Source organism: Drosophila eugracilis, unplaced genomic scaffold (genome assembly GCF_018153835.1).
Source record: "Drosophila eugracilis isolate 14026-0451.02 unplaced genomic scaffold, ASM1815383v1 contig_1897, whole genome shotgun sequence".
Lineage (NCBI taxonomy): Eukaryota > Metazoa > Arthropoda > Insecta > Diptera > Drosophilidae > Drosophila > Drosophila eugracilis.
Genome location: NW_024572751.1, coordinates 1,874,128 through 1,880,567, shown reverse-complemented (window position 1 = coordinate 1,880,567; position 6,440 = coordinate 1,874,128).

Below are 6,440 nucleotides of genomic sequence, written 5' to 3'. Positions count from 1 at the left end.
AACCGAACACGACAAATGATGATTTGAAACTGATTTCAGAGCTTGCCGAAAGCGAGTCCAGGCGGTGCACTCGAGTGCAATGCCTGCATTATCTGGGGTTATCTATTTGAACTGCCAATTGATTTGATTAAAGCTCAAGTTTAAAGAAAACGAAAGAAAAATAAGACATTATTAAAAGAAACGCCTTAGTCGAGTGCCGCGACTATGAGATAACCTTTACTGTGTTAACCAATTAAAAAAACAACATTGCTAGCCACATACAATTTTACTAGCACCATTTATAGTTAAAACCACAAAACACATGTTAATAACCAGACGTCCTTGCCATGCCTTGTAAAGTTCGAAGTCTTCGCATTTTGTGTGCGGGACAGCAAGCCATCTTTAAAACAGATGGACGGCATATAGGAATATAACTTTACAAACTTATTTTGTTGGTGGTGATATGGTAAATATGTGACTGCCACTAAAGCAAAAATAATTTAAACACATACAAATGGGAATATAAGATAAGAGAGCGGTGCCTTTTCTTAAGATTATAAAAATATATGCAGTTATGTCTCTTCCCACATCCCCCAAGCATTTAACTTAGCCTTGTCATTCTCATAGTTAAACCTAGCTAAAGTTCTTGACAAAATAGTGGCCAAGAGGTTGTGGTGGTTCAAGCTGTCAAGCTGTCAAATTCCCCTTAACATACACACACTAACCTAAACCTTAATGACATATCCCACTTTTTAAAATCACTCCTTCTAGAAAAACAATCACACCTAAGTACCTCCGCCTGGTACCAAAAAAAAACTGAACCTGCCAACGACTACCCCACCACTCAAAAACTCTTCCCTAAACAGAAAAGAGCAAATCATCCAACTCCCACTATCTTGAAAGATCGAAGAACAGCTTTGTGCCCATTGTGCAACATCGCCCAGATGGACATTCATCATATCTTTTACACCTGCCCCTCCCTCTCCACGGAAAGATCCCTACTCCTACAAAATCCAGATTCAATCAGCGCAATAGCTTGCTCCACAGATACAAACTCCTTAAACATTCTTAAGTTCCTAGACCTCTCCCGTATCACCTCCGAAATGTTATTAATCACATATTTTGTAAAAATAATGTAAATAGAAAGCCCTGGTAATATTTTGTTTATATACTTTAAATTTATACAAGCCATTTTCCAATTTTAGAAGCTTAAGTATTATGCTCCATATGTTAACTCTTATTGCTTATTTGAAACTCATTTATATAAAAAAATAATTAAAAATGATAAAATGATAAACATTTGTAAGCACTCGTCCCTTTTATTGAAGTAAAAAGATCTACACTAAGGCTTAATTCAGGTATATGAATTTATATTAAATAGTTTAATGAAATAATTCAAAATGTTATAAAAATATTGCACTTAATGTTTAAGGCTTAGTATTAAGTCTTAGTATTTAAGTCAACCTTTCCCTGAATTTTCAACCACTTTATGGTAAAAGGTTGAGTAATATATTATACAAAATGCACAAAAAAGATAAATCAAATAATTTAAGAATTCGTTGTTGAATTAGAATCAAAAATATGTATTATCATTTAATTTATTAAATAGTTCAGAATCCTTTTGCACCAGATTAAACTACTTTTACGGAAACTGATTTTTCGGAAAAAGTTCCTTTCATAATGAGATCTTGTTAAGAAGAAAATATTTTTACATTGTTAGAGAGTATTTTCCGTCAGTGCAGAATCCGCTTAAATCATCTGAATCCTGTTTACCTCAACCACAACCGACGACCAGGCAGGAACGATTTCAATTAGGATGCACCGATGTACGAGTATACTGAACCAAAGATAACTGCGCGATTTTGGATTGCATATAATCAATGCAAATACCCGACAATGGCCAATGGAAGCGGCCCCGCTATCAGTAGTTCCCCATCGCCACCATTGCCACCATCTCCACCGAAGCTCCGCCACCGCTGAAACCAACGCAGCGGCATTCAAAATAGATGCACCACTCAATCCGAGGGATACTGCTTTTTGGGCCGGCGGGACGAAGAGGAGCACTGGTACTGCATTTTGCGTAACTCATTAGGACCTTTCCTCATTTGGCGATGGTCGAGTAGGCGGACCGAACCAGTCAATGGCAAACACCCCGCAGCGGAACTGAAACCGTAGGATGCGAGTGGCAGCGATTCCTGTTCGGAGTCCTGTCGCATTGATCAGAAACGCTTTCGATGGATGTATCACAACTGCACTTCCAAAAACGTCCATCAACTGTCTTCCTTGAAGGCATTCGAAAATTATGCTTCCAGTTTTAGATGATTTTAAATATGTTTTATGTCAACTTTTGTGAGCAAAACATAAATGTTAAAAACAAAATTATATCTAATGAATTGAAATTGTATAACTAAAGGCTTACTGCAAAATATTCTTAGACAAAAAATTAAACAGAAATTTCTAAATAACAAAATCCTCTGTGCGCTTTATAGGCTAAAAGCCAACGAAGTAGTTAAATAAATTTTAAACTTTGGACTTCTTAATTATAAATCTATTTTTTTTTTTGGTTTTCCTTAATATTTTTAAAAAGTGAAAAGTAATAAAACAAGTTTTAAAATTGAATGGTAAATATTTCTTTCGGTATGAGGTATGAGGATATCGCTACCATGGTTGCAATTTCATTCATCGGCGTTTGCACATCGTCAGCTGGAACGTCGATGCCTTACATTGTGAATTTTTCCGCCCGCTAAATTGTGGTTTGGGGGTTCAGTCCTCCCACCATGCCCTTACCCACGGCCACACCCACACCCGCAGCCTGTTTCCCAGACCCCCAATTTCCTATTGCATCGCTGTGTGTATGTCACGTTTTCCACTTGCATGACCACTTCCGCGGCAGCTTTCTTTTGGTCTCTTGGCTGTTGGCAGGATGTCTTCCATCACGGCAATCCGAAATGAGTATAAAAATGGGAAACTATCCAGGAATCTTATTAGCCCGTCCTCTTATTTTCTTACTAATACAATTAACTGTTTAGATTTGCTAGTCAAAGTAGTTCTATGAAGTGTTTGTTATAATCTGTATTTATAACTAAAAGAATTTCTCTATTTTAGGATAACTAAGTTAATAAGTTAAAGAAAAGTTCGTTTTTAGATTTTTGCCAGAATCTTCTACCCTAAATAAGAGTCTCCAAAAAGCTAAAAAACTCAATACATTTATGCAAATTTCGTAGTTCCCCAAATTACTCCAACATGTAGACAATAAGTATATAGAATATCGTATCTCCTTATATCACGATTAGAGGTTCTCATTTACCTGAAGCACTTGGATAAATATGTTGGCCAACTTGGCCGGAATCCCCGTGGGGGAAGACGACCAAAGTGTTTCTTGCAAATCTTATCTGGGCATCAAATATGTACACACTGTCCGTCGTCGATTAATTAACACATTGTCCGCAGGTATTCTAGTGAAACTTTTCGTCACATCTCGTGATTAATTTTAATGGCCCACAAACTGAGGATCCCCACGGACTTCGAGCCGGTACGAAAACAGAAGTCACAGTAAGAGGAGGAAGGTAACGGATACCAATACGGAATACCTGGCCAAGAGCTGTGGTCAACGTTGATTAGCCGCAATCACTTTGGACTCCGCTGGGACGAGTCGTTAACTGTCGAGAGTGCTCCTTCGTCTAGTCGTTGGTCATGCATTTTCCATGAGCCCGGCACACGCACTCCTCCCAGAAGCTGAACTAACAGCCGTTTAGTGGACACTACTAGCCGCCAAACTACACTGAAAGGAACAATGCAGTTCTAAGTTATTTTTGTAAATATTAATATCTATGATAAGTTTATTAACGGATTATAAACAGGAAAGCCGCCTAATGTCGTATGCCACGACTTTCTGATATCCTCAATTCAGGCCCACCAATTCTGCAGTCAGATGGCGTATGAGCCACGTGCGTATGATGCGAGCGTCATCCGAAATTTATTCCACAGTGTAGAATCAAGAGAAGTGGCCACGCACTGCCGCAAAAACAAATGCTATCGACGGGCCACACAGTAGCCCCCACATCCCGTTCCATGGCGACTCCCATCCGGACTCGTACCTCTCGAATACATATTTAATAGAAAGAGCTTAGACGTGCCGGGGGCCACCAAAGAGAAATGGGGAGACATGTGGGTAGTTAAGCTGATTTCGGTACCTTTGTCTGCTGCTCCACAGAAGCTAATTAGAAGAACATGAATCTTTAACTGATCAAAACAGGCGAAGGCAGTGGGTATAAATTGTCGCAGACAGATATATATTAGGAGTCCAAAAGAGATTTCTAACAGCGTGAGCTTCATTATCCAGATCGGCTTAAAGGCTTTTCAACAATCAAAGAGTTTAAGATATTGAAGAGTTTAATTAAAAACATATTTCTTCTATTTTTTTGATACTCTAAGTAGGCAAATAAGCCATTAAGGATCTTCCTATTAAAGTCATAATAGGGATCTAAAAAATTTTACAAGTTTTATATATGATTTTAATGTTAAATCAGAACAGGGCTCATAGGTGCAACGTTAAAGGTCACAAATCCGAGTAAAATGCTATACTTTCCTTCAAGATTTCCCCTTATATATTTTAACCTCATTAAACTTGAATGGAATTCAGTGAAATTCGATGAATGGAGCACAAAAACAAGCCAGAGTTCACTTTAAATAAATGGAAATGGCTTGTTTAAGCCGTTCAAATCAAATTCATGGGAAATCCTTAAGTTGCTTTATTTCTAAGCTCACACTCGCTCAATTGAATTCGGCTTAATTTATACAATTGCATATAGTACATGTTTGTGTATTTTTGTTTGCCTCAACATAAATCTTAACAAAGCCAACAGCAATGCCAACAACAAATGCTGCTAACCATTTGTCAATTTTAAATACATTTATTGTATTTGCATGCCTGTCTAGTCCCCTCACAACGAAAGAAAAAGCAACAATAATTTAATAACCCACAGAGCGGCAGACACACGCTCGCAGAATGGACGGACTGGCATTCGGGCCAAGTTGCCTTGTTGGCCAAGTGTTCTGTCTATGTATTATTCAAATTCAATTATAAAAAACGCAATAAATAAAAAATATTTATATGCAAAGGAGATATGAGAGATAAAGCGCAGAGAGCAGCAAAAATATAACTTGTGTATCGAATACTCTAAGGACTTCCTGGCCAGAGTTAGTGTCGATTCCCCACTGAATATTAACGAAAGAATACAAGTTTAATTAAAAATATATTTATTCATAAATACTTATGTTAAACTTGAACGTTCTTTTAACAATAGACTTACAAACTCTTTACATATTTTTAGTTACCAGTTAACGAGAAATGACTACCCTTACAGGGTTTTGCTACAGTTTAAAATTAGATTATTTCACATTAAAAATATAAATAGGTTCTCCAAAATTGATCAGCCTTTCCCAATGCTAACTTTTCTTTCCCTTTCAGTACAACATTTTCGATGTCAATAATTTCCCAGATATCAGCAATGCCGCAATCCGTGATAAAGTTGGCATACCCTTTTCTTGTGGACCCGAAAACGTGCGGCAAATAGCTGGGGCAGCAAAACCGAAAAGGGAATATTTATTATTTGAAAAATACCTTGAGGCTGTGGCAAGCGTCGTGAGTTCATAAATAACATGCGGTCCAAAAATGGCCAAAATCAAGCGAAAAGTGCAGAGGGCAGCAAACAGAATTTGATAAGCGATAAGGGGCGGGCTCCCCTGTCCCCTGTCCCCTGCCCCGAGGCAGGCGAACAAATAATAATATTAGTAATAATAGTAATCAATGTGTAGTGTAAATAATAAATAACTGCTGTGGGCTCCACAGTGAAACGCCAATAAATTGATAAAAGATGATGAGCCGACGGACGGGACGGGGCCGATGTTGGATGGCCCATGAGCGATTAGCCCCGGCACGCAACAGCCGGGGTGAAGAGGCTCAGAAAGGTCAAAAGGAAGGCCCGGGACAAACACACTCGGCGAGATAGAAAGCATAAACAACATAAATTTATTTGCTGTTAGCCTAATGTTATTTATACCTTTCAATTACAATAACAGCAGGAAGAGGACAGGACTGGGCGGCGGGACTCGGGTCTCCGGTCTCGGCAAGGTAAATAATAAACCATGACCCATCAGCAATCAGCCAGAAAAGAGGACCCAGTTCCTCTTCCCTCCAAGTTCCAAGTCCCCCCAACTATCAAACATAATGCGTGCGCATAAATAACTGAGCCAGCCCCGCGAAAGGTGTGAATATTAAGCCGGTGGCAGCGCCAGTTCCCCAAAAATTTACGGTTGCCCGTAAAAGTTGCGCTCCAGTCATAACTCAAATTCATGCCTCCCTGGGGAAAGGGCTGCTTGATTTTGGCGCCCAACGCCGGCTCAAAATCGTCCGACAAATGAGCCAGCCAACCGCAGCAATATAATTCGGCAAATCTAGG